Genomic DNA, 24,462 nt, shown 5'->3' with positions numbered 1-24,462 from the left:
ATTGAACTGTAAAGCATTAAAACACACAGGACCATCTTTAACAGAATCAAGGATTTTTACAATTACTTACTATATGAGATTCAGCTCGAGAATTTTTATCTTAAAAATTTTTGACAAGACTAAGTATTTCAAAATTCTATTTCTCTGTAATTATCTTTTCCCCTCAAATTTAGAGAATGTCATTTGTCTAGAATTTCAAAACAAAAAGAAAACCCTTGGGAATTCCAAAGTGCTGTTTGCCATCAAAATGGCTTTTTTTTTTTTTTAAAAAAAAAAAAAAAGGTAACTCTTCAGGTACTGAAAACATGGCCCGATTTAACTTCTCTTTAGATTCAGGATGCATATGTACTGATGGATTCTAGACTAAATCCGTCATTGAAGAATAGAATAGAAGCACACATAGCACTTTGCTGGGACTGCCATAAGTACTGCAAAGTGAATGGCCTGAGGAATGTACCTCTCCCCTTCTAGAGACTGGAAGACCAAGACCAAGGTAACAAGGTGCTTTGAGAGTTTCCTGAGACCCCTCTGCCTAACTTGCAGGGGGCCATCTCCTGGCTGTGTGCTCACACGGCCTTTCCTCTGCATATACATCTCTAGTGTCTCTCGGTCTGTCTGCATCTGTTCTTAGAAGAACACAGGTAGGATACAGGCTCATCCTGAAGGCCTCATTTTAACTTAATCACCTCTTTAAAAAAATTTTTTTTTCATTTTCTTTATTATTATTTTTTAAATTTGCTATAGCGCACACACGCTCACCAGAGAGAAACAGAGACAGACACAGAGAAAGCAACTCTCCAAGTCAGGGACTCAACTGCAGCTAGCCAAGTGGTAGTCCAGCGCTCCAACTTCCACGCTATCTGCTGGCCCTCCAACTTAGTCGCTCCTTTCACCTCCAAATATAGTCACACTCTGAGGTACCGGGAGTTAGGTCTTTAACCTATAAATGGAGTAGGGGATACAATTCAGCTCATAAAAATAGATGATGAAAATAAGTCTTAAAATTTTTTAAAATATAATTCACATACCATAAGACTCACTTATTTAAACTGTACAGTTTAATAGTTTTTTTTATGTTCTCAGAGTTGTGCAGTCATCACCGCGATGCATTTTAGAACATTTTTGTTACCTCAGAGAAACCCCACGCCTTTAGGCATCGTTTCCCCAGTCCCCTCCACCCTGCCCAGCCCTAGGCATCCACTAATCTACTTTCTGTTGCTATAGGTTTTCCTATTGTGGTCATTTCATTTAAATGGAACCATGTAATATGTGATTATTTGTGAATGGCTTCTTTCATTTAGCATGAGTTCAAGGCTCATCTATGTTGAAGCTCATATTCGTACTTCATTTTTTATTGCTAAATAATATTCCATTACATGGATATACCACATTTCCTTTGGGTTGTTTTCACTTTTTGATGGTCGTGAATAATCCTGCTATGAGCATTCACGTGGTAGTTCTAGTGTGCACATATATTTTCAATTCTCTTAGTTACTGGGAGTGGAATTACTGGGTTACAGTTGGTAATCATTTGAGAATAACTAGTTATTTTCTGCTTAATCATTTGAAAATAACTGAAGTTTTACTCAAATTATTGTTATTCAAACTAAATAAGGGGAAAGAGATATGCCATCTTCATGGATTAGAAACTTTAATAGCATTAAGATCTCAGTTCTCTCCAATGGGCCTGTAAAGTCAAGGCAACCCCGATAAAGGTCCCAGTAGAAGGTTTTGTGGAAATTGAGAATAAGATTCTTAAATTTATAGGGAATACAAAGAACTTAGAATAACCAAAAACATTCTAAAGAATAATAGTTTTCATCATGATGATAGGGTTGAGTGATAAAGCCCAGTACCTTCACTCCCTGCCTAGAGTTCTTTGTACGACCCCATACCATCCGAATAAAAGGAAGCATTAATTTAGGACCAACAGATGGTGTAATGGCTGTGTTGCTGAACATCCACGTAGTAGACCACGGTTCAAGTCCTGGACCCAGTGGCTTAAATTCATGGCAGGTGAGTGTGCATGCGTGCCCAAGATCCCAAGAGGAGAATGGAGGAGAAGGGATTGCAGCGTGGCCATCCCCCCTGGTGGGTGATTTCTTGCTTTCTGTCTCTCTGTCTCTCTCTGTCTTTCTGGCAAGTGCATGTGCCCTATAGTAAAAAACCTCTCAAAAAAAGAAAAAAGAAAAGGAAGCATTAATTCTACATGTAGTTTTATGTGCCTAGTCTCTCTGTCTGTCAATAAGATTTCTGTGTGCAGGAAGCAGAAGGTAGCCTTGGCATGGGTGAGGAGAGAGACTTTCATCTCCTCTTTGGTCCTCCCCTGCAAGTGTTAGGCTACTGCTAGGTTACCCCTCATACACCAGGTTCTGTTCTAAACAACCACAAATAGTGAGGCTAGTTATCCAGATTTCACAGCTGAGGGAACTGGAAACGAAGGTGTATAAGTGACTTGCCCCAAATCACACAGCTACTGAGTTGGGATAGCCGGGGACTGAGGGCAGACTGCCCTGGGCCAGGACCCACTCTCCTAATCCCTGCACTGTGCTGCCCTCCCTAACAAGGGTGGGTGTTTGCAGAAATCTTCCAGCGTCATCAACCACTTGAAGCCCTTGGCCGCCTGCGTTCCCAGGAGCCAAAGCAACATATTTCCAGGTCTTCACAAGTCATTGCTCTCAATGACACTGGGCTTTCTCTGCGTCCCTCTTAGGTTCCAAACTGGCAAAGCTTCTCCATTGCACTGGCGTCCCCAGGATCCCTGCTGTGTCCATCCCCCACACCCCCTTGTTGGGAGAGGGCAGGATATTCCAAAACTAACCCAGAAGTGCCACTTTACATCTTTTTCAAGATGACCCTCCCTTCCTCTAACTTTTATCCCACCCCCACTCCCACCCCCAGGGGCCTCACCTACAGGCTCTCAAGCTCAGCATCCACTTTTTTTTCCTGGAGAGTAATGATCTATAACTTTGGGGGTATTTAACAAGTGCCACAGGCCAAGTCTGTAAGGACTATTATGGTTTAAGTTTTATTAATACGTGTGTGAGCCCTTCAACTCTGTATGTCCCTGGGTCCTGCTCATTTACCAATATAACCTATGTAATCCTACTGAATCAAAGACAAAGCCGAAAATGTAGATCCTGCAAGAAATGGGAGTGGGTATGTTGATGTCAATTTCAGTGTAAAAAGCCCCTTTCAGATGTAGTGAGTTCTTTTGAAGAGCCTCTGTCCCCAAACAGAATTCTAACGTAAAACCGTACAATCATGTGTCAGTAGACAGAATAAAATTCTCACTCATTGTCTCCCCTCCCCATATTCCTTCTTCCCCTCTAACCTACTTCCTTTTCTCCTGCCCTCCCCCTCCTTCTCCTCTGCCCCCAACCCCTTGTTTCTAACTGGTTTCTCTAGAGTTCACTGCAACCTCCGGAGAGGTATCTGTTGGGGTTAGAGGGTGCTGCCTTCAGTGTAACAGATTTCCTACACCAAGCAAACTTGACGGTATAAAAGGCAATTTCTGAGTTTGAATTCCAATGTCAGGTGCTAGAGTGTGACCCGGCTCTCTCTGCAGATGCTCATTTGTGTTCTGTTGTGCTACTAAGGCCTCCAGCTGACAGCCTTTGCAATCCACTAACGGAGGTGAGGGAGTGTTTGAGCACGCTGGCCTAGCTGCCTGTCACCACAGGAAACGGTGCTCTTTCCAGACCTAAATTTATGTCCATCCTTCATAAACTTTATACTGTGCCATGCTGCTGTTAAAAGTGATTTACTCCCGAGGTGTTGGATCACAGGATGCAGAACTTCCGGAGATTTGTGCTAACCCTACTGTCGTCCCATAAAGAAACCACTGGAGGGGTCAGAGCTGGTCTCCAGAGGGCCCTGAATCACAAAAGTCAAGGTAGTAGTTTCTCCCCAGCTAAGGTCCCAAAAATGTCTCCTGGCAGGCTTTAAAGTCTGACAGTTATAAAATCAGAGGAGGCTGCAGAAGTAGATCTTGCTTAGTTTAGATAGGAGAAAACTCACGTGCAATATCACATTTTTCACTCATATACATCCATAGAACTGAAAAGAAATATGGTCTAGCTTCTTTGTTTTGGCAAACTCAACTACAAGAAATGATGGGTACTATTTCCCTGTTATTTACGTTAAGATTAAGGCTATCCTAGGGTTCTTAATTTGCTCAGTGTATCAGTCAGGGTAATTAAACCTAGCTGCAGTAACAAAAATCCCAGACACCTGAAAGGCTTAACACAACTTAGACTTTAGTCCAAGGTGGGTTGAACAGCTCTCTTAAGTATCTGTCCTCTGAGTTTGCTCTAACTATTTCCAACATGAGACCACTACTATCTTGAGCTCCTTTAGAGCCCTCGATGGATTCTGAGCCTTCATCTGACTATCAGGGAACTAACAGTCTAATGAAACATTTTAGGAACTAGACCTGGAAATGGCAATTATTACTTCTGCTCACATTCCTTTCATCAGAACTTGTTTCATGCTTCACCTAGAAGTAAGGACTCAAGAACATGCTGTCTCCTCATGTATCGAAAGCAGAAATGCAACTGACACAATCTAATCAGTGCTAGAATATTTAGGAATAAATGAACCTGAACTAAGAGTACAACATCCAAGCCTTACCTTGAAATAACATTTAATAACCCCATTTAATCCTGACATAGTCATACATTTATGTCATCTACACGGTATAATTTATGGACCATTAGAAAGCTTTCTTGCTCTAAAATACCTCCTCTTAACCTGCCTATTTTGGAATTTTACGATTAGAAATTCATTCTATTGGGGTCAACATTGCCTTGATCTTTTATTTCTCTTTTAAAATGTGTGCCACTTTTCAGTTTGTTGCCTCTCAGCTCTAATTCACCCTTCATCATGTGCTCTTTAAAAATTTACCTGTGCCCTTCAAATCTTTTTCCTTTGCAGCTGGCATGTCAATAGAGGGTGCTAGAGAGACACTGTAGGAGGAAGGGGGTTCTCCCTGGGTTCTTACCTTAGGCTTGCTTGGTAGACACTTGCAGCTTATTAGGCTACTGAAGCACAGGCTGCTTCTCCAGTACCTGGCTCCTTTCATGCATGGGGGCCAGCAGCACCCAATGGTGAGCAGCTTCCCTGGATCTGGTTTGGTAGCAGACTGCCTCTGGTGAGGTATCTCTCTGCAATCAGCATTACCCTAGAGGGCAAATTTCCAGAAAGTTTCACCAGGACATTCCAGAATCTTCTCAACCAACTAATGTGCCACAGATGGGCTCCCTTCAACAAGGTCTGGACCTCAGCCCTGAGGGGCTTCTTCTTCAGCATCTATCTCAGCCCTAAGGATCATGGCTGCTTCATATATCTGCCATTTTTAAAAAAGAATTCTTTACTTAATTTTTTTTTGAGAGGTTTTTGCTATAGGGCACGTGCGCTCACCAGACAGAGAGAGACAGAGAGACAGAAAGCAAGAAATCACCCCCCCGGGGGATGGCTATACCACAATCCCTTCTCCTCCGTTCTCCTCTCAAGATCTTGGGCATGCACGCACACGCGCCCAGCGTGAGTTCTAAGCCACCTGGTCCAGGACGCGAACCACAGTCAACTGCGTGGGAGTCCAACGACATAGCCATTACGCTAACTGATAGTCCCAATTTTATTTATAATTATTATTTAGTTTACAACAGGGCAAGGGTACTCACCAGAGAGAGAAAAAGAGGGAAAGTGAAAAAGTAAGAAAGCAACCTGCTAGGTCCAGAGCTTGAACTGTTGTCGGCCATGTGGGAGTCCACCACTACACCACCTGCTCGGCCCCATGTCTACCATTCTTACATTCTTTAGAGTTCTGAGTTCTCTTTCTTTCTACTAACCAATTCTTTATTAGCGTTAATCCCCTGGCGTGGTGAATAATTCTCTGTATTATATTCTCCCGGTTGAAATGACTATGTAGTTTCTCTCTCCTGATTGGAATCAGACTGGTATAAAATGCAGATGTCCTTGGGGTAAAATTCACAGGGAGTCAATGGCACTTTAGTGTAAAATAGCTTGTTTTGTTTTCCTGGCACCTAGAGAGCATAGGTGCCTTGGAGCAGAGCAAGGGGACAGTAAGAAGAAAGACTCAACAAGGGATGATGGGAAAAATCCTAGTAACAAAATTTGCCTATTTCACAATGTAGCCATGGGCTGACTATAGCTGTTAAGTAATATTTTTTTATTTCAATGCAAAATGTTTTTGGTTCCCCAGGGTCAGCCTAGCAGCACCAAAAATAGAATGAAAACACTAGTTTTTCTGGTGAAACAGCGATTGCACTTTGATAAGCTCAGTACATTCCTCCCTTAGTTGCTTTGTTTCTTAATCACATATGAATGTGTGCTGCCGTGTGAAACAAAGAGGACAGCTCTGGACATTTTATCTCATTGAACCGAGTTGAGCTACACCTGGGTGCACAGTGGCTCCTTCACACAGGGCAGTGTCACCTTCACGCTGCGAGGAAAATATGAATCAAAACCATGAGGGTCAATAAAATGGCTCAGTTAAGAAGAGGCTAGAGTTGCCTTTTCCTGGGCCTTGTTAAAAATAGGATGGCAGTTCATCCCTTTAGGATGGTGTAAGTGAGGTCTTAATTAAAAGCTGGGGTAAGACAAGACAGCGAAGTTCCCTTCCAACCTAAAAAACATTATTTTATAGCACAGTAATTATCTACATGATTAAAAACAAAAGTACAAAGGACCCACTTAGGAAATTGTCCTCTATCTTCCTTTCCCCTCCCACCCTCCAGTGACTGCTGTTCCTCAATCCTCTTCATATTGCCACTATACCCTTTGTAATGTGTTTACCATCACGACCACGAGTCCTTGGAAAGGAATGGCTAGAAACACCAGTGTCCAGCCCACCTTCTTGAAAAGCAAGCATTTCTCAACATCTTAGCATTGATCCATTTCTTCTTCCTCTTAAGCAAGAACATAAGAAACAGTATCCAGGCCAGCCTGTGGCATGGTAGCTGAGGTGGCTGGATTCCACATGGTTGACTACACAGTTTGAGTCCTGGACCTGGGGTTTGATAAACACACTGTGTAGAGACCAGCAGTTGGCGTAATGGCTATGTCGCTGGACTCCCATGTAGTTGACCACGGTTCAAGTCCCACACCTGGTGGCTTAAGCCCACGCCGGGTGTGTGTGCATGTGTGCCCAAGATCCCGAGAGGAGAATGGAGGAGAAGGGATTGTAGTGTGGCCCTCCCCTCGGGGGGGGGGGGTGTGATTTCTTGCTTTCTCTCTCTCTGTCTCTCTCTGTCTTTCTGGCGAGCGCACATGCCCTATAGCAAAAACCTCTCAAAAACAAAAACAAAAACAAAAAAACGCTGTGTGTATGTGTGTGCATGCCTAAAATCCCAAAAAGAGAAATGGGAGAGAAGAGATTGCAGTATGGCCAAGCCCTCCCCCTCCCCCAGGGAGGAATGATTTCTCAATTTCCTCCTCTCTCTCTCTGTGTCTCTATCTCTCTCCAGCAAGGGTATAATGCATCCTCTAACAAATTTTTTAAAAGAAGAAGAGGAAAATAATAAGAAGAAAAGAAACATAATCTGGTATCCTGAATATACTCTGCTGAGTTAATATGAATGTATACCTATTACCATGTCTGTATTGGAAACGTGCGTCTTCTACTTCGTCCAGTTCTTTGACCTTCTGGATACTTCCCTGTCCTGCTGACCACTTAGGGTCAAAACCCAGGCTTCTTGTCCTCCTCCATTGCTACTCTGTGGACAACATTACCATAAATATCTACATTTTAATTACTTTTGTGAAATCAACCATTATAATCAGCAGGTTGTACTATTATTAACAGAATACAAATAGCAATATTGCTGAGAGTATAATGGCTACCACCTCAAAGTGCTATGTCTTGCTGAGGGAGATCCAGAAGCAAAGAAGCTCGAACCCAAGGAACTGAAATGAAGGATTATCACAACGTGTTTTTCCACCCAGCTGAAGTGCCCATTATGTCTCATGATCACTAACTCTTCAGTTAACGCCTCCTGTTGTGTACCCACCTCTATCTACCACCTCTGTGCCTTCTTCCCTTTTTATTTTCTTTTAGGCGGAGTCTCACTTCGTTATGATCCACCTACCTCAGCCTCCGGGCACAGGTGCTCGCTATTGCATCCAGCCTTTAGAGTGGGCCAGAAATCAAGCCTGGGCCTCCTGTGAGGCCTCAGTTTGCCAAGTAGAAGCATCTACCTTTGCGTACCACTGAGGCTAGCCCTTTCTTTTTTTTATTTTCTTTTAGGAATTACATATTTAGTGGGGCCAGCAGATGGCATGGTGGTTAAAGGCGCTGGACTCCCACATAGCTGACCCAGACCTGGTGGCTGGTTTTCTCACTTTCTCTCTCTCTCTCTCCTTTCTCTCTCTTTCTCTCTCCTTTCTCTCTCTTTCTCTCCTTTCTCTCTATCTCTCTCCCTTTCTGGTCAAATTAAAAAATAAATAAAGTTAAATAATTATTTTTTTAAAAAAGAATTATGTATTTAGGGACCAGCAGATGGCATAATGGTTACGTCACTGAGCTCCCACATAGTCAACCGTGGTTCGAGTCCCAGATTCTGCACCTTAAAACTTATACCAGGCACAGGTGCATACATGCAGGAGAATGGAGGAGAAGGGATTGAGGCATGGTCATCCCCTCTGGGGGGGTGGGGTGGGTGATTTCTCACTTTCTGTCTCTCTGTCTTTCCAACAAGCACACGTGCCCTATAATATCTCTATTATTAAAAAAAAGAAAAAGAAAAGAATGATGTATTTTATCTCATTTTAAAATTATTATTATTATATTTAATTTGGTACAGGACATGTGCACTCACCTTAGAGAGAGAGAGAAGGAAAATAAGAAAGCAAGTCACCAGGTTCGGGACTTGAACCATGGTCAGCCATGTGGGAGTCTAGCACCTTAACCACCATGCCACTTGCTGGTCCCAAGGCTAACTCTTTCTAACAGAAGCATGGAGGGCTAAGTGGCTCATTGAACAGAGAACTCAGACTAAATTGACCTTTAATCATCCCAACTTTCACGTCTCCCCAACTGCTGCAAAACTACAGAAGACCCTGCCTGACAGACCCAGCGAGCTTAAGAGATGCTTTAATTAGTCAGTGGCACCACACTTAAGCTTCATAATCTCACGACCATTACTCTATCATCTTTGTTGTTAAGAATTGTTTTAAAGAGAGCTAAGTTAAGTAGAAAACACTCACAGAAGGAAGCTTTATCTGGCTGGTGTTATTGACAGAGAGAAATGGGACATCTATCTATTTTTCTCAAAAAATGCCATCAAAGCTCCTTAGCACATAATACATTTCAGCAATCAGAGCCAGAATCCACAAGCATAATAAAGAAAGGCAAGTGGAAATGCTTATCATCGTCATATTTTAAATGCCTTATTTCCTGCCAATCTTATATCCGCTTCCAGAAAAGCAAAAGTTGCCCACTCTGCCAGCGCCTTTGTCAGCTGCCAGCTGTTACTTCCCTGGAAAAAGGGTCAGAAGGCTGCTGGTAGCTAATAGCCAGCCAGAAGCTGCAAGTAAGAACCATGCCTCGTGGGGTTTAGCTGCTGGCTGATTGTCAGTCAAGAGCTACATGTCCTGGTTTGATAAAAGCCAGCTATGGATTTCAAACCTTCTTTTTTCCTTTTTCCATTTGTGCTCTGAAATTGTCATGCACTCCAAATGGAACTCCACGAGTACACGGGCCTTTGTTCTGCCTTGTTAGGCACCAGCAGTTCGAGTCCTCTCTAGACAGTCACTTTGTAGGGTGGAGGCATGGGTGAGGCGAAGCAAGGTGAGGTAGGGGAGCTGGGGACCAGAGGAGCCACACGATGCCTTGCGGTGCACGCCATGCCGAATGGTGATGACTGCAACAGGAAGTGTTTCGTGCTCAGTGTGAGAGACAACACTCAGTCTGGTGCTTCTGTGACAGCTGGGGAGGGGGGGTGGGGCATGCTTGTAAGTTAGAGTCAGAATTTATTGACTGAAGCCCCCTAAAATAAAAAGAGTCACCAGCTCCCTGAGGCAGACACGAGATCCAAATCTTAAACCACCTGAAGGCTGCACATTGCTCCCATAGGCCAGCAATCATGAATCACCTTTTCTGAGATGCAGTGTGGAATTCAGAGCTCTGTAGATTTCAGGGGGTCAGGCTAAAGGAAGGGGGGTTGGACGAACCCTGTGCAGTGGTGTGCTTTAAATTCAGATGCTTAGGGGCTGTCATGTGCAATGCATCACCCGTGAAAAATAAACACCGAGCAGAAGCCAGCTTTGAGTTAAGGCGAGTGCACAATAAATTTCAACTGGTTAAATTAATCGCTTGCTGCTTGTTGTGAATATTAATCCCAGGGAGGGAGCTGGCTTCTACTTGATCAAAAGACAGGTGAAAACTGAATACAACAAAACATTTGGGATCTTTAGAGGGAGGGCTTCCCTGTGAGCCAAGCGTGGACGCTAAGTCCCAAAGAAGCAGAATCTGAAAAACAACCCCTCCTACTTTGCAGGCACAGCTGCGCCCTAACAACCAGCTCACCCTGCCCTCAGCCCTCACCTGTCCCCTCCAGGGCTCTCCAGGGACATGTACGGAGAAGGGTCTTGCCTGAGGGCGCAGAAGATTAAGGAGTCAAGACCCCTAATTTGTGTTTTTTCACTGTGGTGAAATATACATAACGGGAAATTTACCATTTTAACCATTTCCAAGTGTGCAATGTAACAGCACTAAGCAGCCCCACTGTTGTGCAGCCATCACCACCAGCCAGCTTCACATCAGCTAAACAGAAACAGTATCCCTTAAACAATGGCTGCTCTCCCCCACTTCCCCAGTAACCTCTATGCTGCTTTCAGCCTGGGACTCTGACTACTCTAGGGACTGCATGTAACTGGGCTCACACCACACCTGCCTTTTGTGTCTGGCTTTTTTTTTTTTTTCCCAATAGCATTGACTTTTATTCATTCCTTTAGAGTCACTTGAAATGATATCTGTTGCATTTAAATGTTCATGAATGCAAATGGCTGAACACATCCATGTCAATGGATACTTAATATCTCACATACTTAAGTCACTTGAACAGAGCCTAGTGACAACCCCCACACCAAAACAACACTTTATATTGTAAACTTCGACCCATTATTACTCCCATCTTACGTTTCTTTTTTTTTTCAGCCGTCTACTATACAAGGTGAAGAGAAATTTCAGTTGTCTGGCCTTTTTACTTAGCGTAGTGTTTTCAAGATTCAACATGTAGCACGTGTCAGAAATTTGTTTAAGGTCGAATAGCTTTCCATTGAACGCACACGCTACATGCTGTTGATCCATTCATCCGTAGGTGGGCATGTGGGTTGATTCCACCTTTCAACCTTTCAATGGTTGTGAATAATGCTGTTGGAACATGAGTATAAATATCTGTTCAAGTTCCTGTTTTCAGTTCTTTTGAGCATATACTCATAACTGGAATTTCTGCATCTGTGGTAATTCTATGTCTAATTTTTTAAGAAACCGGCAAACTATTTTCCAATTTTTTTAATGTTCCTAGAGCTTCTGATGCAGCAGAAAGAAAAATAATCACTACAAAAAGATGAAATAGTGCCAGGAGGTGGCCTGGATTGAAGCATTGGACTCCCACATGGCCAACCACTGTTTGAATCGTAAACCCTGTGGCTTGAAAATGATGCCAGGTGCGTATGTGTGCATGCTCAAAATCCCAGCTGAAGAATGAGGAAAGGATTGCCCTCCTCCTTGAGGGTGATTTCTCACTTTCCCTCTCATTGTCTCCTTCTGACAAGTGCACAAAAACCTTTAAAAAAAAATAAAATAAAGACTTCTTGGGTCAGCATGTGGTAGGGTGGTTAAAGCACTAGACTCCTACATGGCTGACTGTGGTTCAAGCCCTGGACCTGGTGCCTTGCTTTCTCACTTTCCCTCTCTCTATATCTCTCTGGTGAGTACACATTCCCTATAGAAATTTTAAAATAATAATAATAAATAAAATTAAGTAAATAAAAATTTGAAACTAAAAAAGGCTTTTGGTGTTTTAGGGAATAGTGCTGTTCCTGGCAGTAGAAGGCTGCCTATGGAATTACTTTGCTAAGACACGGTTGACTGCAAAAATGAGATTAGTGGGAAGTCAGGAAGGAGAGAGTCACCAAGGAAAGGGATTGGACAGGACTGCAGCAAGACTTTATCTTCCCTGGGTGGTGCTGAGACTCTGGTCTAAAGCCCTGAAAGGAAGGAGAGAGGAGCACTGCAGAGGGAGGAAGCACAACTGCGATCCAGAGACCTTTCACCCAGGGTGAAAGATGACCAGTGAGGTATTTGCCGAGGCAAGGATGGCCAGTGAAACTTAGCATGCCTCATAGTCAATTTTAAGTTGTTTATTAGGTTTTTTTCTGGATTGTAATCTCCCTCTATTGTCCCTAAACCTTCAGCTAAAATCTGTAGCAACAGAACAGTGATAGTGGCCATTTGGGTAAACAGGAGAACGGGACAGACAGGGAGGAGGGGAAGGGCTCCCCAAAGTTGGGAGTGGGGAGATGATCTACACCATGTTCAGTGGGTGCAGGAATTCAGAGTGCAAGATGGCTGTGAGGCACTTCAGAAACCCTACAGGAAATGAGATGGGGACTGAAGCCACTTTGAGTGGATATGAAAAGAAGGGAGAGGGGCCAGCAGGTGGTATGGTGGTTAACGTGCTGGACTCCCACTGGGCCAATCGTGGCTCAAATTTTAAAAATAATAATAATGATTATGAATAAAAAATGAAATAATTATTTTTTTTTTTTTGAGAGGTTTTTGCTATAGGGCATGTGCGCTTGCCAGACAGAGAGAAAGAGAGAGAAAGCAAGAAATCACCCCCCGGGGGGATGGCTATGCCAAAATTCCTTCTCCTCCATTCTCCTCTCGGGATCTTGGGCACACACGCACACACACCTGGTGTGAGTTTTAAGCCACCAGGTCCGGGACACAAACCGCAGCCGCCAATGGGGCAGCGCAGCTCCTGCCATTATGCTAACTGCTGGTCCCAAAAATGAAATAATTCTTAAAGAAAAAGAAAAGTAAAGAAGGGAGATTCCAGGCAATAGGAGGATTTAACCAGAGCCACTGGTTATAGCACTTTACTTCAATGAAGCCTCAGGGTCATCATGTCAGGCAGGAAATATCTGCTAAGTGAATGTTCCAAAGGCCCATAACCAAGACTCACCCTCTCTGAGACAAGTTTTGGCAAAACGAAACATGAAACAGAACTCTGTGGATTTCAGGGATCTGGGAGACACTCAGGCAGCTTATACTAGATTTAACTTTCCATCACCATGAACAACATCCCCAGAAAAGTTTCTCCAGTAGCAGCCAGCCCAGGACCATCCAGAGTAGGGACTGGCTTGGACTATGAATCTGCCTGGGCAACAGTGCAATAGAATCATATAAAGTCATGCCAGACTCTGGAAGGCCATCGTAGTCCTCAGAACCTGATTCTGAGAGTTCGGTATGGTAACCTCTGTCCAGGGGAAGTTTCTTTAACTCACGATTTTATGCAACAAAAACTTGATAGTGACTGAATGCACATTCTTTTCTTTTTTCTTATGTAAATTTCATTGTCATATGTCTTTATGGCATACAATATGGTTTTTCAAAGCATGCATGCAATGTGTGATAATTAAATCAAGGATATCAACATATACAACATTTTCGACGAAGAACCTTAAATTCTTATATCTCTTAAATGCCTTTTTGCTGAGCCCCTCCCACCCAACCTCCACCATCCAGCCCCCTCCCATACAGTCACAGGTATCTACACTGGCCCTCCCTACTATTATATCTTCAAATCTTTCCATTTCTGCCATAGACAGAGTGCAGACATATGGTATATACTGTGTAAGGTCATATCATCTTTGCCTTTTATTGTCTGGTTTATTTCACTTAGCATTAAATCTTCTAGATTTCATCCACTCTGTATCTAATGACAGGAGCTCACTGTTCTTTATGACTGAGTAATATGCCATAGTGTATACATGCCACATTTTTTAAAATCTAGTCATTGATTTTTGGGCACTTAGGTTGATTCCATGTCTTAGTGATTGTGAACAATGATGCAATAGATACGGATGTGCAAGTGTCTTTCTAACCGTTTTCCTGTCCTTTGGGTAAATACCCAGGAATGGGATTACTGGGTCATATGGCAGTTCTATTTGTAAATTTGTGAAGAGCCTCCATGTTGTTTTCTACAGAAGCTGTACTAATTTGCATTTCCACTGGCAGTGTAGGAGGTGAACCCACATTCTGTAGGAAGAATTAGGTACACTTTCGCTAGTATCTATCTACACTTTTAAGCAGTGATAGAATTTAAATATTCTCTTCAAAACTTACATTGAAATTTAATAGCCATTGTGACAGTATTAAGAGGTGGGACCTTTAAGAGATGATTGGGTCCTGGGTTACTATCCTTAGTGAATTAAGGCTGTCATCTCAGGAGTGGGTTAGTTATAGAAGGATGAGTTTGACCCAATTTCCACTGTCTCTGGTGCTTGCTTATCTTTCTACCACGTTATGACACAGTAAGAAGGTCCTTACCAGATGCTGCCTCTCAGTCTTAGACTTCCCAGCCTCCAGAGTCATAAGCCAAACAAATCTCTATTCTTTATAAATTATCCAGTCTCAGATATTCTATTATAAGCAACAGAAAATGGGCTAAGATACACAATGATGAAAGATTCACTATCACTTTAGTTCTGTGAAGAGTCCTGTGCTTCTCTCTAAGAGTGTGGCAATAACTCTCAGCTTATGTGACTAAAGGATTAACTGCTGGGCTCCTTGGATCTGGTCCCTTTTCTGCACATCCTGCTTCATTTTCACACACACCCCTTGGCCACTCATGCAGGTTATTCACACATTAGGGTCCTTATCACTAAGTCTTGGTCTTTGTCAATGTAACAGGAAAGGAAAAATATATATACAAAAAATAAATAACTATACTCATACTCCAGAATTCTAAAGGTATAACATGGGTGGGTAGAGGGAAATGGAAGAAAAATGGCTTGATTATTTATGAAAATGCCACCCTACCCAAACCCAGCATAGTCTAGAAAGGAGCACTGAAGTGATCTGCACTGAGATGGAAAGAATCTGGATGTTTTTCCCAGTCTTCAAGGGAGACTGGTGTCCCATGATCTAAACAGCATGAAAGGGATCAGAGTGGGCTGCAAAAAATGTCTAGGCCAGAGATTAAAGAAAAAGATAACTCCAATGAGGAATTCCCCACGGTTGGCAAAGCTGAGGATTCTCAGAATAACAGATCACCTTTGGGTCCTGTGCTTTAGACTCTTGCTACTCAGCAAGAGACCAGCAGCATCAGTAGCACTTGGGTGTTTGTTCAAAATGCACAGTCTCGACCCACAGAATGGGAAAAAATACCTACAAACTAGACTTCAGATAGGGACTAATAACCAGAATATATAAGGAACATAAGCAGCACACCTGCAAAAAAGCAAACAAACAAACAAAAACCCCCTAATCATCCTATTTAAAAATGGCAATCATGGGACCAGCAGGTAGCATGGTGGTTAAGGCACTGGACTCCCATATGGCTGACCACAGTTTGAGTCCCATACCTGGCAGCTCACAATTCACACCAGGCACACGTGTGTGTACCCAGGAGAAGAAAGGAAGAGAAGGGATTATGGCATGACCATCCCCCTTTGAGGGTGTTTTTTCACTTTTCCTCTCACTGTCTTTCTTGTCTCTCTTCAACAAGTGAAAAAAAAAAAAACTTAAAAAAATAAACAAATAACTAAAGTTGACATTTAGAAAAAGAGGGAGGGCATGACAATCAATCCCAACAGGTACCTCTCTAAGGAAGACATAGGAACAGACAAAAATCATATCAAAAAATATTCAACATCTTTTTTTTTCTTTTGGGGGGAGAGGTTTTTGCTATAGGGTGCGTGCGCTCACCAGACAGAGAGAGAAAGAGAGACAGAAAGCGAGAAATCACCCCCCAGGGGGGATGGCCACGCTGCAATCCCTTCTCCATTCTCCTCTCGGGATCTTGGGCACGCACGCGCACGTGCCCGGCGTGAGTTTTAAGCCACCAGATCCGGGACGCAAACCGCGGTTGACTACATGAGAGTCCAGCGACATTGCCATTACGCTAACTGCTGGTCCCAAAAAATATTCAACATCTTTTATCATAAAGGAAATGTAAATCAAAACTATAATGAGGTATCAACTTACCCTAGTCAGAATGGATAGAATAAAAAATAATAATAAAAATAAAAATAAAACAAAGAACAATGAGAGCTGACAAGGTTGTGGATAAAAGGGAATCCTCATGCACTGTTGGTAGGAATGTAAATTAGCACAACCACTGTGGAAAACAATGTGGAGTTTCCTCAAAAACTTACAAACAGAACTACTATATGACCCAATAATCCCATTCCTGGATATTTACCCAAAGGATAGGAAAACACTTTTGGATAAACACTTGCACATCCATGTTCATTACAGCATTATTCATAACTGCTCAGACATGGAATCAACCTAAGTACCCAATAACTGATGACTGGATTAAGAAAGCACAGCACATGTATGCAGTGAAGTACTACTCAGCCATAAAGAGCAGTGACATCCTGTCATTCAGTACAAAGCAGACGAATCTAGAAAAGTTAATGCTAAATGAAATAAACCAGACCATGAAAGACAAACATGGTATACCCCTGTTTAAATTATACTGAATGTCTGGACTTTGGCAGAAATGAAAAGAGTTGAAGACATAGAAGTAGAGAGGACAACTGTAGATACCAGAGACTGTACAGGGAATAGGAAATAGAGGGAAGGGACTCAGGAAAACGTATTTAACAGACGTAAGAATACATATAAACAAGGCAAATAACTTATGGAATGGAGTCACACAGCAGAATAAAGAGCGTGAAAAAGAATAGATATATAGGAGTCTTATGAAGTCCATGAGTTCTGCCAGATACGACCAATTTTTAGAGCAAAGGTGAAATGTTTGAAATTGCTGCAATAAAATGAGATAAATTCCTTTTTAAAAAAAGAAAAACAGACCAGCTAATGTCATGGGGTTAAGGCAGCTGGGTCTCACATGGCCAACTGCATACTTGAAATCCAGACCCCGTGGTTTGAAAACATGCTGGGTGCATATACGTGTGTGCCTAAAATCCTGAGAGGAGAATGGAATAGAAGGGAATGTTGTATGGCCATTCCCCTAGAGGTTGTTTTCTTACTTTCTCTTGCTCTCTCTGTCTCTCTCTCTCTCTCTCTGTCTCTCTCTCTCTCTCTCTCTGGCAAGCACACACACACCCCACGGAAAAAAAAATTTTTTTTAAATTAAATTTAAAAGAAAGAAATTCAGAGTCCCAGGCCTCACCCTGCCTTACCAAACCAGAATCTATCATTTAAAATATCCCCAGACAATTTATATCTGCAGTAAACGTTGATAAGAGATGTTTTAGAACATTAGTTAACAACTTTGGCTATACCTTGGAATTACCTGGGAAACTTTTCGAAATACCAATTTCCAAGCCATCAGGGCTCTCAGGTGATCCTAATATGGAGCAAAATCTGAGAACACTGCCATAGAGGGCTCTGCTCTGGCCTTTCTCTGGTTATGTATCTGTGCATGGGGGAGGAAGGGAGGCATCCATGGAGCAGTGGTGTGATGGTAAACCAGCTCTCTAGGTACAAAAATCGGTCAATTTCCATGCCGTCAATATTTCTGCAGCTGCTGATTTCAAGCTCCCCAGTGTGATGTCATGATGTCCCTGAAAGTGGAGTTCATAGTGGCTCTCAGGAGCCTGTGCTAGCCAACACCTCTGCATGAGCCAATGGGAATGTGTCTGTGCTGAGCCTCTCTCCCTCCTTGTGGATCATGAAGTTCCCTGATCCTATGCAAACCTTTGCCCAAAGGGGGCAGTACAGAGTTTAAATATTGACCCAGAGTATTCATGCCTGAGGTCCCTCAGGTGCAGGATGAAGCTAATGTTAGGGAAAGCATTGAGGCGACAGTGAGGGATGAGGCCTAGGAGAAAGTGAGGGATGAGGCCTCCATTTTGTATTCTTGCCTCTTCCCTGTAAATGTAGGCATGTGCTGGCAGAACAGTGAAGCCCTGTTTTCAGCTCTTTCCTAAGCACGGCTATGGATGGTGACCCTCTGTTATCATCCAACACGCCAGTCCTTAAGAACAGGTTTACATGGGGCCAGCGGACGGCGTAATGGTTACGTCGCTAGTTGACGTGGTTTGAATCCCAGACCCAGTGGCTTAAAACTCACACTGTGCACATGTGCATACAAACCCCAAATCCCAATAGGAGAATGGAGAAGAAGGAATTGCAGTGTGGCCATCCCCCTGGGGGGGATGATTTTGTGCTTTCTGTCTTTCTGGCTAGCGCACACGCCCGATAGCAAAAATCTCTCTCTAAAAAAAAAGAGCAGGCCACCTTGGCTTAGCTGTGCACAATGCTCCTCCATTAGTGAGTGAGATGGAGAGAGAGAGGGTGGCAGATGCTGGAGGCAAGAGAACTTGAGGAGATCAAGAATTTACATGGATCAGAGGTCAGACTGTAGTACAGTCATAAAATGTGATGTTCTGTGAGGCTAACCCATGTAGGAAGGTTCTAGGTTCACATCCAGAGACCTCCATAAGTACAGTGAGTACATTCCTGCCTATAATCAGAGGCAGGGTTTGGATCAATGGCATCAAGACCCTGTTGGCACAGTGGTGGCCTGTGCATGTGTGTCCAAAATCCCAAGAGGAAAATGAGACAGGATTGTGGAGTGACCATTGGCCCTGGGGGGTGTGTTCTCACTTTCTTTCTCTCTCTCTCTCTCTCACACAAGTGCATGTACCCTATAGAAAAAAATTAAGATTTTATTTATTAATATTATTGATATTAATTAATTTTATTTATCAATATTATTTTATACATTTGATAGCTATACATCATTTGGTTTGCAAAGAGAATTTACCCAACATGAAATAGACCTCAGACCAGGCCAGTTGAGAATACGATACACAACATCAACAATAAGCCTTTACTGTGTCCCATAAATGCCTTGCCTCTCTATTTTTTCCCCTGATTTCCTTTTCTACCCACTTTCCCTCTTCCACCCTCCTTACCCACCGTCTCCAGTGTCCGTAACTATTTTCATTGTTTTTATGTCCTCTAATCTTTCAGTCTCTGCCATAAGGAAGACGTATAAACAGCTGAAAAGCATATGAAGAAATGTTCAGCATCCCTCATTATAAGGAAGATGCATATTAAAACCACAATGAGATACCACCTAACCCTGTCAGAATGGCAAAGATTAAAAAAAAAAAAAAAGTGGTAAGTGTTGGCGGGGTTGCAGTGAAAGGAGAACTCTCCTACAATGTGGTGGGAATGTAGATTGGTCCAGCCACTGTGGAAAACAATATGGAGGTTCCTCAAAAACCTACAAATAGAACTACCATATGATCCAGCAATCCCACTCCTGGGTATCTACCCAAAGGACAGGAGAACGCTCAGTCAGAAAAGTGCTTGCACATCAATGCTTATTGTGGCATTATTCACAATTCCTATAGAAAAAAAAATGTAAATGTAGTGGGAGATGGATCCCACATGGCTGACCGACGTTCGAATCTCAGTCCTGCTGGCTTGAATCCCATATTGGAAGGAAAGGCACGTGTGCCCAGGATCCTGACAGAATGGAGAGATGGAGGAAAAAGGATTGCAGTGTGACCATGCACCACTGAGGTGGAGGAGTGCTTTCTCTTTCTCTCTGACAAGCATATGAATCTTTTGGCAATTATAGAAATAAAAAAGTAATATCTTTTTTTAAATAATTTATTTTATTTATTATTATTTTTCAAGTTTGCAGTAAGGCACATGCACCCACCAGAGAGAAACAGAGAGAGGGAAAGTGAGAAAGCAAGTCACCAGATCCAAGACTCTGTGGTCAGCCATGTGGGAGTCCAGTGCCTCAAACACCACACCACCTGCTGGCCCCATTCTCTCTCACAATGAATAATTTTCTGGCCTTATTGTTTTTAAGAGGCAATTTTGAGAACATCTTCCTTTCTTATTCTTTTTTGTTAATGGGTGCATGCCCTCGCTGGAGAGAAACAGAGACCGAGAGAGAGAGAGTGAGAAATCATGCCATGTGGGGATGGCCATGCTTTAATCCTTCTCTTTCATTCTCCTTTCAGGATTTTGAGCATGCATGCAAACAGACACACACACACACACATAGCATGATTTTCGGGCTGCTGGGTCTAGGACTGTGCAGTGGACATGTGGGATGTTGCTGCCCTACCCTCCACACTACCTGCTAGTTCTAGAACATCTTTGTTACATTGTAGACAGCATCGCTCACCCTGTTTGCTCTTACTTCTATCTACATGCCACCAACCAAGCAAAGCTAGAAAGGTGATACATAATGTTTCCTCTTGCCAGGAAGGTGTGAGCATTGAGGCAGCTGGTTTAGAGATCGAGGACAACCCTGCTTCCGCTCAAGTTTTCACATGGAGAGATGAAGGGATGCTGTGTCCCTGGAGTGCAGAGCAGGGCAGGCAAAAACCCTGTAACTATGTCTGCTTCGCACTTTGCAGTCTCCTCAGCTGGGTCCTCTTACGTGTTAGAGTCTCTGGTTCGTAGTAAATTCTCCGACTTATAATCATCAGCATAAAAATGTATCTTATTGCTATAGATGAATATTTCAGTATAATCGGCTATGTTGGTGATTCCCCCTTTACATTATTAGACTAGTAACTGATTTTTGGTATACTAAACGAGTGACGCACATATTTAATATTCATTATAATAGTAGCTAGTATTTATTGAGCATAATGCCCAACACATCACATAGTCATTTTTTCTAATTTTATCTTCACAACAATCTCACAGGGCTGCCAGGCTACCTGCACACTGCGTGCCTGGCTGGGAAGGCACCGCAGATTTAGTGGGGCTCAAATCTGCCTTGGACCCCACTCACCAAACTGTGTGCTGGGGACGTGGCTATTTCCTCCTGGAGGAAAGGAGATGTTTGCTTCACATTTAGGTGGCAGCCAGAACCAGTTCATTTGGAGCCTTGGGTTTCCATGAAACAACCTCACTATCACCATTATGCAGAGTAAGACACCGAGGTACGAAGAAGTTAGGAAACCCTCCCGGAGCCAGCAGGTGGCTTAGTGGCTAAGGCTCTGGACGCCCACATGGCCAACCATGATTTGAGTCTCGAACCAGGCAGCTTGAAAATCACCCAGGGCATGTGGGCGAGCATGCCCCAAATCTCAAGTGGACAATAAAATGAAGGCTTGTGCTGTGGCCATCCCCCCTGGCGGGTGATCTTTCATTTTCCCTCTCTGTCTCTCTCCAGCAAGTGCCCGCATCCTATGAGAGAAAATGAAAAAAATGAAAGAAAGAAGAAAAAAGAAGAGAAAAGAAAAAACGAAACCTCCCCAATGTCACAGAACTGGCAGGAGGTGGAGTAGGGACCAGGAAGCCCGAGTTGAGTCAGGGCTCCTAACCTGGACAGTGTGGACGTACTATTTTTTCTACTCGCTGGTAGATATCTTAGTCGTAAGTACGCAGGAGAGAGGCATTCAGATCCACAAGGCTTTCCTTTGGTTCCATACGGCAGCAGTCCCCGATCTTTCTCGTGTCAGGGACCAGTTTTGTGAAGACAATTTTGCCACAGATGGGGGGAGAGGGGCATGGTTTGTGAGCGCATGGAAACTGGATCCCTTGCACACACAGTTCACGACAGAGTTCTCTCTCCTGCGAGACTCTAACGCGGCCCTGATCTGATGGGTGATGGGGTCAGGCAGTTGTGCCAGCAGTGGGGATCCTCTGTAAATAGAGATGAAGCTTCACTCACTCCCACCTCCTGCTGCGTGGCTCCGCTCCTAACAGGCCACAGACTGGGGGCTGGGCACCCCCTCTACACAGCACTCTATACCAGGGAGTGTGTAAAACTCACCCTCGCCACTAAAGGAATTGCTGCTCAGATTCTGTGGACAGAGATCTCCCGGTCCCACACCCGGTCCAGCTCGGGATTGGAATTTCACAGTGTGACAGGAAGAGATGAGGCATTAACAACTGGCCAGAAAATGACACCCTGAGGACATCAACTCTAGATTCTTCTGTCTAAAGTCTGCACAGTTCTATGCCGAACAAGAGCGTGGACCCTGGAAATCAGGCAACCACCTTGCTCACAGGGGAGGATGCGACATCACCTGTCCGCCCACCGATCTGTTGAATAACTCCCTTGCGTCCACACCTCACAGCTTTGTGAGACCCTGAAAGGTCAGTCTGTCCGTGAACCCTCTCTCCCTCCAGCTTGGTGCCTCGAGCTCCCAGCCTTTAGCACATTTCTTTGAGTAATAGCTGCCCGACCTGCCGCCACCACCCTCCAATCCTCCCCACTCTGTCCCTGATGCCTGAAATTCCTTTAATATGGGACAAAGCCTTTCATTTCACAGAGGGTGATGAGGCTTAAAATGCAAGCACCCCTCAGAGAGGTACCACATTGATTTAAATTCACACCATGTAACTTAGGTAGAAATGCGTGAGCAGGATTTCATTATTTTATTCTTTCTCAGAGCACGTTTTTTGACGAGGAAAAGGCAGAGACAAGAATAAAGACACCGGAGGAAGCAGCGTTGGAGGAAGGGCAGTCTAGAGGGAAAGGAGCACAGAAAGGAGAGGTTAGGACAGCCCAAGGCGAGGCTGTGTGGCACCAGCACATTCCCGGCACCCTCTGCTGCCCCCCGAGTGGACCCCACGCAGAATGCACAGGGAAGAGGCTCAGCTCTCACAGGGAGCTGGTCTAAATTGGAAACCCAGCTGTGTAACCCAAGCCAGCTACCTAACTTCTCTGCACCTTAACTTCCCCACCTGTAAAATGAGAGTAATAAAACCTACTTTGCAAGGGCAGCTTGCGAATTTTTTAAATTGTGGTGAAATATACATAGTGAAATTTACCATCTTGGGGCTGGTCCTATAGGTGAGCAGTTAAAGGCTCTGGATCCCACATGGCTGACCAAGGGGTTCAAAGATCAGTCCCAACAGCTTGAGAAACACACTGGGACCATGTGTGTATGTGCCCCAAATCCCGACAGGATGACAGAGGAAAAGGGTTTGCAGTATGACCATGCCCCTTTGGGGGTGGGGAACACTTTCCTACTCTTCCTCTCTCTCTCTGGTGAGCACACATACCCACTGGCTTATTAAAATATATATATATAGGGGGCCAGAGTGATACAGCAGTAAAGCATGATGATCTGTGAGGCTGACCCGCATAAAAGGGTTCCAGGTTTGTGTCCCAAGGCCTCCCTGAGTATGTCACTTGGCATGTGGGTGCCTGTGTTCTGGGGCTGGCTGAAGCTAGGGTTGGTTGCAGTGCAGGAACCCTGTTAGGGGTCCTGTCTTTCTTTCTCTCTCACTCAGAAAGAAAGAAAGAAAGAAAGAAAGAAAGAAAGAAAGAAAGAAAGAAAGAAAGAAAGAAAGAAAGAAAGAAAGAAACTTTAATTGTTTTAAATTTACTATCTTAACCATTTTTAGGTGTACAGTTTGGTGGCATCAAGTACACTCACACTGCCGTGCAACCACACCACTATCCACATCCAGAACTCCCTTTATCTTGAAAAATGGAAACCCTGTACTGTCTAAACAGTAGCTCCCCATTTCTCACTCCCCTAGATCCTCACAACCACCATGCTACTTTCTATTTCTATAAATCTGACTTGTCTAGGAACCTCACATAAATGGGCCATACAGTACTTGTCTTTTTGTGACTGGCTCATTTCATTTAGCATAATGCCTTCACGGTCATCCATGTTGTAGCATCAGAATTTCCTTCCTGTTTAAGACGGAACAATATTCCATTCTATATATACACAGCGCATTTTGTCTACCCATGCATCTGTTGATAAGCACCTGAGTCGTTTCTACCTCTTAGCTATTGTGATAATGCGTTATGAATGTGGGCGTGCAGATACACGTGCAAGTCCCTGCTTTCAGTTCTTTGGGGGATACATACACATCCCAAAAAGTAGAATTGAATCATATGGTAACTATATTTAATTAATTTTTTTATTTCTATTTTTATTTGTTTATTTTTTTCCACAAGTGAGTGAGAGAGGAAGAGAGAGAAATATTCCCAACAGGGTCCCCACACCATAATCCACCTCCAGCCCAAACCAACCAGGATTATGGTCATGTGCATATACCCAAAATGTATAGGGAGATGCTGGGATATGACCCCAGGACTTTCCCATGTGGCTCAGCATCGTCAGACATTGTGTAGTGCTGCACTCCCTATGGCTAGCCATTGTTTAATTGATGAGGAATCAGCATACCATTTTCTACTACATTCCCAACAATTTCTCAACATCCTGCTGACTCTTGCTATTTCCTGCTTTTTTTTTTTTTTTTTTTTTTTATATGTATTCATT

General features: G+C 43.4%; 1 long non-coding RNA gene across 2 annotated transcripts in view; it reads right to left on the bottom strand.

Moving 5' to 3' along the window:
* Positions 1 to 778: 778 nt before the first annotated feature.
* Positions 779 to 24,462, bottom strand: part of LOC102497455 (uncharacterized) — a 32,510-nt gene continuing 8,826 nt past the window's right edge. For both annotated transcript variants that reach the window (XR_001371015.2, XR_335761.3), the window contains exons 3-4: positions 5,003 to 5,182; positions 779 to 940 (exon numbers count right to left, since the gene is read on the bottom strand). This is a non-coding gene — a long non-coding RNA (uncharacterized LOC102497455). The remainder of the gene's footprint in view (positions 941 to 5,002; positions 5,183 to 24,462) is intronic.

Source organism: Tupaia chinensis, unplaced genomic scaffold (genome assembly GCF_000334495.1).
Source record: "Tupaia chinensis unplaced genomic scaffold, TupChi_1.0 Scaffold000527_1, whole genome shotgun sequence".
Lineage (NCBI taxonomy): Eukaryota > Metazoa > Chordata > Mammalia > Scandentia > Tupaiidae > Tupaia > Tupaia belangeri.
This window is presented reverse-complemented; position numbering and strand designations above follow the sequence as displayed.